Source organism: Girardinichthys multiradiatus, chromosome 13 (genome assembly GCF_021462225.1).
Source record: "Girardinichthys multiradiatus isolate DD_20200921_A chromosome 13, DD_fGirMul_XY1, whole genome shotgun sequence".
In the NCBI taxonomy this organism is placed as follows: Eukaryota; Metazoa; Chordata; class Actinopteri; order Cyprinodontiformes; family Goodeidae; genus Girardinichthys; species Girardinichthys multiradiatus.
This window is the reverse complement of record NC_061806.1, coordinates 22091249-22100925: the sequence shown is the minus strand read 5'-3', so window position 1 is coordinate 22100925 and position 9677 is coordinate 22091249. Positions and strand designations below refer to the sequence as shown.

The 9677-nt window shown below is 41.5% G+C and overlaps 1 protein-coding gene across 5 annotated transcripts in view; it reads left to right on the top strand.

Annotated features, from left to right (window-relative positions):
- The first annotated feature begins 1597 nt into the window (after positions 1–1597).
- The window catches only part of ahdc1 (AT hook, DNA binding motif, containing 1), a 31139-nt gene continuing 23059 nt past the window's right edge, over positions 1598–9677 (top strand). For 4 of the 5 annotated variants that reach the window (XR_007040980.1, XM_047383654.1, XM_047383651.1 and 1 more), the window contains exons 1-2: positions 1598–1746; positions 1845–2083. The gene's annotated coding sequence lies outside the window, so the exon portion shown is untranslated. Of the gene's footprint in view, positions 2084–9677 lie in introns of all 5 variants that reach the window. The other variant, XM_047383652.1, reaches the window with a different exon arrangement.

Below are 9677 nucleotides of genomic sequence, written 5' to 3'. Positions count from 1 at the left end.
TTGCAAACTTTAGTACTTCTTACGGCTTTTTAGGGTCTTCTTGTGACTTTATTTCAACAATATCTTTCTTTCTATCGCTCTTCCATAACTCCGGGTTTGTGGAGTGCGTTACTGATAGCAGTGCTGTCTTCCACATATACAACCCCAATTCCAAAGAAGTTGGGACATTGTGTAAATACAAACAGATCTAAAAATCCTGTGTGTAGTTGAATACACTACAAAGACAAGATATTTAATGATAAAACTGATAAATCTTATTGTTTTTTGTAAAAACAGACATCATTCTGTAACGGATATTACCAAGTTGGCCCAGAAACTCTTCAGAAAACCATTGTCTGTTAACACAGTTTGTTGCTACATCTGCATGTGCAAGTCAAAACTACCATGCACAGCCAGACCCATATATCGACAGAGCAGATCTGTGGATCTCTGCAGCTTCCCCAGAGTTACCAAGGGCCTCTTGGCTGCTTCTCAGAATAATGTTCTTGCCTAGCCTGTCAATTTTGGTGGAATGACCATATCTTGGTAAGTATGCAATTATGCCATAGGCCTACTCTTTGCCTACTCAGATGATGAATTTAACAGTAATCAGTGAGATGTTCAAAGCTTGTTTTCATGATATTGTTTCTTTAACTAAACCTGCTCTGAACTTCTCCACAGCCCTATGACTGACTTGTCTGGTGTGTCACTTTGTTATGAAACAGTTTTTGTTTTTTTTCACACCCTCTTATAAAGCAGTTGAGTTTCTGTCATGTTTTGTATGTTGAGGGTAGGACCAATATGTAGACAGGAACCTGGGGTGAGAATCATGGAGGTTTAATAATTAAAACAGAAAACATACAGATCTTACTCAAGAAGAACAGGACATGGAGCTCGAGCAGAATAACAGGAAGAACCCGTAATGAATAGAGAGAACAAGAGGACTTGTATGCAGAGGAAAAAGTAGAGAATGAGATTGGATGCAGGTGAGCAAATCAAGGGGATTTTGAACAGTTTTGAAAGAGAGAAAAACAGGGAAACTGAGGAAAGGTTGATAATAAAACAAAGAGGGATCTACCAACCAAGGAAAAAAAACATACTAACGCTGATCTCAAAGATGAACTAAAATACACAGAGAGTAGAGTACAATAAATAAATAAGCATCCTCTATGAGCAAGAACCAATTGCAAGACCTTTTTAACTATAATGAACAGAGAGAAATTAACTGAGCATGACCTTTTTTAAACAATAACAATAACAAAGACATTGATTTTACTTAGGGGTTTCAGAGTAAATGCTTGGCACAATTTTAAAATTTTTATTTGTAAAAAAAAAAATTAAACCTTTGAATTCGTCAAAGAAGATTCCAATCAATTACTTTCACGTTTGTGGTTGTAAAAATTCTGCAGATGTTAATTTTGGGATTTTTATTTTTAAATAAAACTAATGAATCTCATTATTCAAATTTGCGTTATGTACTTTATATGTTTTGTTTGTCTTTTGAGTTCGAGCCCTTCCAGTTAAAAACAAACTACATTTCCCACAACTCCACAGGGTTAGAGTAAAAGCAGCTACGGGTGCCCGCGTGGTTTTGACAACCAGGCACGTTGTAGAGGCACACACGGAGACTGGAGCGCATCGGAGACAGAGAGCAGGAATTGCAGAGGCAGAGGCGCACGGGCGCTCGGTCGATTTTCGCCCTACCGCATACTGGGGGAGTCCCGCGTCTGTCCCCGAAACCCGAGCGCAGGCTTTTAACGGGGCTTTGTCAGTACCTTTACACGAAACAAGACTGAAACGGAACCTCTTTGCTCCCTATTTTTCAAATTCTCCCCTTTTTGTGTTTTTTGCTTTCCCATATTTAGTGGGTGCAGGCGCTGATGTTGAGCCAGAGGAGCGGTTTTAAGGTTTAAGTGGAAGGACGATCCTCCAGCCGAGGCGCCACGGAGGAGCTCATAAGAAGCGGGGAAACGCCGCTTGGTGACGGCTGCTGACGGCTCCGTGACCCGGGCGAGTAGAGGCGCTGAGCCCTGCGACAGACAGCCAGCCAGCCCGCGTTGACAACCCGCAAACAGCTCCACCAGGGCTTTGCCTTATGCTAGAGGTGAGTATTTTATGCAGACACACCGGAACACGCTTACTGTCCACTGATCCAGCTGTGCCGCGCACATCTGGCAGCGCTTCATGTGGTGTATTTTTAATTTTTTAATTTTTTTTTTACATTTAACTAAGTCGGTGCCGTTACCTGCCGCTGCTCTGCATGCCTACAGCTGATCTGGGCTCAACTGTAGGAATGCAAGCATGTACAATAATGATGTTCAAGCACACACACACACACACACACACACACACACACACACAGTGAATGTGCACGCAGTGAACCCTGCATAACCTGACCCGTTTTTTTTTGTCCCTTTTTATTTACAATAATCTCACCTATTAGCCTTATTATGGCTGCAGATACACACTGTACAAGACAAGACACACAGGTTTTGTGTTATATTGTTTGACTGGCTCCATAGGTCTTGGACTTGAGTTTAATTGGACTTTTCATACAGACATGAATGGCGCATACCAGATGTTTAAATCCAGGTGTTTACTCTATACATGAAAGGCGTGGGGGTTCATTACCAGGCTTTGAGCCGCCCCTCTCGCACAGGACACAGCAGCAGCCGCAGCTCATCCTGCAGTGGTGATCCAGCCAGTGAGTTTGGAGACTCGTGATTATGAGCTCTCATCTGTGGTTTTTGTAAAAGGGAGGAGAAAGAGTGCAGGAAAGCTAAGAAGTCAATGCCACTGTCTGTGCAGTGGCAGTTGATTATTTAAGGGGCCCTCAGAGACATACACTGGCTGCCCCGGTGCAGGTGCTGTTAGTATGCAGAGTGATGCTCAGAGTTTGTCTGTCTCACACACACACACACACAGTCTCACGATCTGAGTCACTGGGTAAAGACTTAGTTCTCTTATATTAGCAGTTAATGAATAATTCCCCACAGTGAATGTAGGTATGAAAGGGAAATGGCCTTACCTTGGCATTCAGCTGCTGTCTGTCAGACTTGTCTTGAGTGTGTTACATCGTGTGTGTGCGTGTGTGTGTGTGTGTGTGTGTGTGAGAGAGTGTGTGTGAGAGACAAACAGAGTGAATGTGAACAGCTTAGACCTATTGTGCTTCCTACCTGTGCAGCGGGGCTAGTTGTCATAGCAACGGCCTTGTAGCTCCGTTGATGTTCCTCCTGTCCTCATCGGCAGGGTCAGCGCACCTAACACACCGCATCTCGTCTCAAATCTATCTCTGAGTGTGTGTGTGTGTGGGTCTGTGTGTGCTGAGAAGTAGCCTTTGTTTGCACTTTGCTGGAGTTCGTAGGTGTGTAGGTTGGCAGCACAGGAAAATTTGTGTGTGTGTGTGTGTGTGTGTGTGTGTGTGTGTGTGTGTGGAGCTATGCGTGTGTGTGCGTCTAACATTGTCACAAAGATACACCCTGCTGATATGACAGCCGACAGCTCAACCAATCACCTGTCTTCCTTTCTCTGCCTATCAGCGTGTGAGGTTGCCATAGCCAGGCGCCCTCTTTATACAAATATATGGAGATGGAGAAGGCAGAATGGACACATGTATGCATGTATCTTGAAGGTAAATTAATGTGGAGATACACACTGATTGGTACAGTATAGATGCTGATTCCACTGAATTCTTAAAGTGTTTTAAAAAGAAGTTTGGAACCTTGTTAAGGTCGATGCAACCTGTTGAATGGTTGCTTTACGATTTATTAATGCATAAATGGGGAGATTGTGCACCTCAGTGTCATTGTTAATGCCTCAACAAGCACAGTGTGCCTTCAGACACCCATTCATCCATTGTCTAAACCTCGTATCATTAAAGAGCCATGGGGGGCCTGGTGCAGCGGTCATTGGACAGGTTGGCCATCAGACAGTTTCCAAGAAATAAATGTATTCAGATTTGTTATTGAGTAAATTTTTAGAAACACTATTTCTGTATTTCCTTGGATCTGACTTTTGGTTTCCATTGAAGTTTATTGAGTTATTTATTATTTTTGTTTGCCAATTTTTTTGTGCAAACATCAAACTAACCTTACACCGTTACAAGATTCTCACAATATGATAACCTTGAGTAAAGATACTATGATTTCTTGGCATTTATGCAAACATTTAAAACAAAAAACATTTAATATGATCGAATTACTTCTATTAAAACAGATTTTTTTATTGCAAAGGTTTTGTAACATGTTGATCATTACAGTTGTATTTCTGGTATCTCTACTATGTGTTGTTACTTTATACCCAGACTTCATCAAAAGTTTAGAATAAAAACCCAATAAATTTTGCAATAGTTTTGATAGTAGCATTTGATACTGACCTAGAATTTTATCAGGTTATTTTGTGGTATTTATTGTGATGACAATAAAAGTGATGATAAAAAGTATTTCTAACTTCATTTTGGTCTTTTTTTAGGTAACTGTGTGGCTCTGGCTGCATGTCATTGGTGTCAAAGTCCCACAAAAAATACTGCTCTTAAAAACATACCTTTGAAATAAGCTTCTTTAGGACACCAGTTACATGAAGAAGTGTGATTCTTGCCACGAAACTGCAAACAGTAACTGCATTAAATCATAGTATTGAATTTACTGACATTTATTGATGCTCTCAGGGAACCAACAGTGGAGAAAATAGCAAAAAAAAAAAAAACAATTCAGACAAAATCAATCAACCAATAAAGCTTTATTTATAAAAGGCTTTAAACACCCAAAGAGACCAAAGTGCTGTACAGGTTCATAAAATAAAATTAATTAAAACATAAAATAAGCAATGAAATACAACATCTACAATAAAACTAATAGAATAAAAGCAGTTTAAACAATACAAAGATAAGAAAATAAAAACTAGCCTGATAATTCTGCTCAACTGCAATTAAAAGCCAAGTTAAAAAGATGAGTCTTTAAGAGACCATCCTTACAGTGACAACGAAATACAATACAGTCAGTTATGGGTTTTTTCAAACATCACAATAAATGCATATACTTACAATGATAAGACATTTTTCATGATAATGATAAATTATTTGATGACCCATCCACCTTCTTATTGTGTAGTGTAATGTAGCTTTTTGTTGTCCTGCTCTTTATAAAGTAGCCATGAGCAGATTTTCAGTAAAACAAATATCCAAGTTTTTAACAGTCATGGTTTCAACATCACAGAGGTGTGGTTTGTCATGCCTTTGACCGTTTGCAGCATAGAATAACACAGAGCTACCCCTCCTCCACCTGTTTCCACTCTGCACTACCCTGCCAGTTGGCTGATCAAAGTGTGGTAATCTTTTCATTTGGATTTTTTTTCTAGTAATAAACTACGCTTAGGTATGAGTGTGTTTTGAGGTTTTCTTTGTTTTGCGTGTCACTGTCTAACCTGTCCAGCTTGTACCCCGCTTCCCGTCCAATGATCGCTGGACATAGGCACCAGCCCCCGTGACCCTGCAAGGACAAACGGGTAAAGACAATGGATGGATAAAAAAGGTGGACAGTCATGGTGTGGAAACTAAAGGAATCCCACAAATCACTCATTTTAAGGTGACGCTGGTTGAAAACTTTAGTGACCCATACTGTATGTATGGCTACTTAAGCATATAGCTTAATAAACCAGTCAGTCTTATTCTGGTATCCTTGTCTTAGTCAAAAAGGCTTATAGACTGCACAATATGCACTTGAAAATTACTGCTAAATTTAGCAGGTTCTATATTTTTGCTAAAGTCTATATATCTAAGTAAAATTAACCAAATGTTATAGATAATCTTATTGAAGCTATGATGATCAGTTTGTTTTATTATTTTAGCAGCAGTAGGAATAATTGTTGCTTTCATGTTTTAAATAGAGTGACTTGATCATGTTATCAATTTTTGCTTGGCATATTTCTGTAAAAACAGTAACAATATGATGATGTGATATCATACAGTGGGAGTCCTGCTATGGAGTAACAGTATAACAAGCTGATTTTCGCTACTTAATTAATCAGCTTGTGAAGAGTCTAGTCACCTGCTTACCAGCTCATAGATGGGAGGCACTCCTTTAGCTTTCTCACCGTGTTTGTCGCACCCTGAAAGAACTAATCACTAATTTGTCTGTCTTGCAACTGACGAAAACCTTTAGTAGCCTTCTTTCAGCCAGCCAACCGGCAGTGCCCAGCAACAGGTGAAGGAGGGGGAGGTGTGGTATCTTTTTAAAAGGACTTTAAACCATAGGAACCGTATGACAGAAACACTGTGATTTTGAAGCTATCAACTTTTTGAAACCTTAAAACAACTTGATACCATTAATCATTCTATGCATATCATCTGATTAACAAGATCCACTTTTTGCCTTTTTTCAAAGGAAAAGCCCTTGTGATCTATAAAATAACAGTGAGTTTATAACATCAAGTTGTAGAGATCTATTCCTGTTGAATGGGAGTGAGTCTGAAAAAGCTCCACTAATTCTAATGGATCTTAAACTCACTTGTGTAATTGCTTACACGATTGAGTTTAGGATTTTATTGGAAGGTCCTGATTGATCCAACCACAGTTCTTCTGCAAGATCTTCTATATTGATTTCAGTATAGCGTATCATTTTTGCCATTTTTGCAGCAGTAACTTTCTAAAGTTGGTATACATCAGCTTCTTCACAAGGCATTACCAATTTCAAGAAAACAAATTTTCCCTTTCAACAGAATTTGGTTGATTTGTGCTTTCTTCTAGCAATGCACAGAGCTGTCAGCAGACGGCTCTAAGAATACAGCAATGATTATGTTCCCAACGTATTTGCTGTAAAACTTCGTCTAGTAATGTTTTGTAACAGGATATATTTGGAATACATGACAGCTTTCTGTATTCCTACTACTGGCTTAAGTAATACGTCATTAATTTGCCCTTGGGGTTTCAGAGACCAATTGTTCTTGCCCTTGTTAATATAACCGTCACCTGGAGTGAAACTTCCTTTCGCCAAAGGCAGGTAAACGTGGTACCTCTCCCACTCACATGCACACATCTACACCGATGCACCCACACACATAAACACACATTCCCAGCAACCATTTAGTGTTAGTGTAAGCAGTGTTTGTATGCTCCATTCTGTCACCTCCCACACGATACATTCATAAAACGGCTCCTCGGCGCCAAAGGCAGTGACTCAAAAAGAAGACGTCTCCCCCTCTCTTCTCCCTTGCCTCCTTCCCTCTTTTAACCTCTCTGCCCCCATCTATCCGTCCTCCTTGTCAGTCCCTTCCCATCCTACTTCCTTTCTTTTCCTTACCTGTATTCCTCATTCCCCTTGTCTCCTTCACCTCCTCTCCCACCAACCCCCCACCCCAACCGAAGCTGGTTGCAGCCGGTTTGAGTCTGACAGCAGAGAGGAAGCTGCGACCTCTCACCTCTGGAGGGATGGAGGGAGGCACTGGAGAGGGATGATAGAGGGCAGCGGGGATGGACGGATGGATGGAAGGGGATGGAGGGCGGAAAGGCAGCAAGAGGCGAGGGAGAGGTCAGAGAACAGGAGGGATTTGCCAAGGAAAGAGGGGAGGAGAGAGAGCTGGCGTGGAGGGAGGGAGGTTACAGAAAGAGGTCAGGGAAGAGAAGGGGTGATAAATGATAAGCGAGTGGAGGAATAACTTGGGAGAAGAGACAGAGCGTGAGAGAGGATGAGGAAGCTGGGAGAAAGATGGAGTGTGAAGCGGTTGTATACCTCTCTAACAAGCTGGACAGAATCAGCTCAATTATTAAAGAGGAGGGAGAGATGGGGAAAACACGCATGCATGCTCCTGAGTGTCTGATTCTCAACTCACACACACACACACACATCCGTGTTTTACTATCTTTATGAGGACTTTTCGGTTATTTCCATTGACTTCCATTCATTTTCCTTGATTTTTAGTGCCTAACCCTGACCCTAACACTAACCCTAACCCTAACCAGTTAATACCTAACCCTAACCCTAACAATAACTCAATTCATGCCCTAGTCCTAAACCTAACCCCTGTCCCAAGAACGGAATTTGAAAAAGTGAGGACCAGGAAAATGTCCTCACTTTGTCAAAATCTCCTCACTTTGCGATAAAAATACGAAAAATGGTTCTCACTCAGCAACAAGTACAAGAACACACACACACACACACGTACACACACCTATTTGTAGATCATTAGAATTTACAGTCTGTCTGATTTTGCGCTTGTTCGAGTGTTTTTGGGTTCTGCTCTGCGAGTATTCATGAGTCTGGGTTTGTGTTTTTTAAAAACAATGAGTCAGAGGATCAGCAGAGACCTCACACACACACCCATGCACACACAAAACATTACAAGTCAACTTGATTTCCACCATCATTGTTGTCCCATCAATATGAGTAGATAATTAGCGAAATAAGGGGTCTGTCTATAAATCCCCACCTCAAATACAGTTCTCACCCTCTCGCTCATGTTCCTCTCTTGTTTCTAGTTCTCTTTCTTTTTTCCCTCTCTCTCTGAGGAAGTGTATGCCCCCGAGGGACTGAAGGGATTCGCTACCTTCCAGGAGAGATAGAGATTGTGTGTGCTTGAGAGTGAAAACACACACTTCCTGAGATGGAAAGCGAGTGAAAGCAGAAGGCTGTGGAAGGAGGAGGTGGGAGGTGTGTGTGTGTGTGTGTGTGTGTGTGTTGGATTGGGGGGGTAAGAGGGAAAGACAGAGAGTAGTTGGGGGAAGGGGGGCGGGGGGAATGGATGGATGCACTGCACAACGTGTGAGTGTTTGTGCGTGAGAGAGAGAAAGGGAGATGGTAAAGAGATACAGAGAGACACAGAGGGACAGGAGAAGTCATAATTTCTCACAGTGTTGCACAGATGTATGTTTTTGTGTCTGAACACGTTATGTTGCCTCACTCTGGCTCAGGGCCAAAAGCCTGGAGAGGTACGGCAGGGGTGGACTGGGAGAGCGCATGCCTTCTCCTGACGTGTGTCTGTTGGGGTTGCGGCTGACGAGCTGTCAGTACCTACACTTGGAATGTTCACAAGGCGGCCATTGTTGTTCAAACAGCCAGCAGCCTTCTCCTTGGCAACGGGCGCTGCTGCAGTGTTTCCCACAGCAACTGTGGAGCAGGAGTATGAAGGAAGGAGGAGGAGGAATTTGGGAAGTCAGGGCCACAGCATGGGGGCCCCTGTCCACCATGCTGGCCTCAAGGTCTGATCGTTTGTAGAGGTCCGAGCATCTGGTTTGTGTGTCTTCTGTGTGTGTGAGGTCGATATGTGTGTGTCAGGTTGTGGGCCTTATAATTGTGAATTAAGACAAGAGCCTTTGTGGACATTTATATTTTGAATCACAAGAATGTTTGTGATAGATGAAGCAGAACTCTCTGCTTTTCACCACTGCAATGGCCAGAGTACAAATGAAAAACATTAAGATCTGCTTTTTATTCATTTTTACTTTGAGGGACAGAAACAAAATATCTGGAAAATCAATAAGAAGAATGAAAAGTTTTATTAACCACCACCTGTCAGGGTATGAGTCGAAGTTGCATCCTCAAAAAATACCACAATATCACTGCACTTACACAAAAAATACAAAAACACAAGCATAACTGTTAGCTCAACTAAAACAAAGTTAATCCCAATTCTGCTAATAAAACATGGATTCAATTATACTTCAGTCAAAGGTAGTGAATATAAAATTTAAAGCATTAGCCATAACA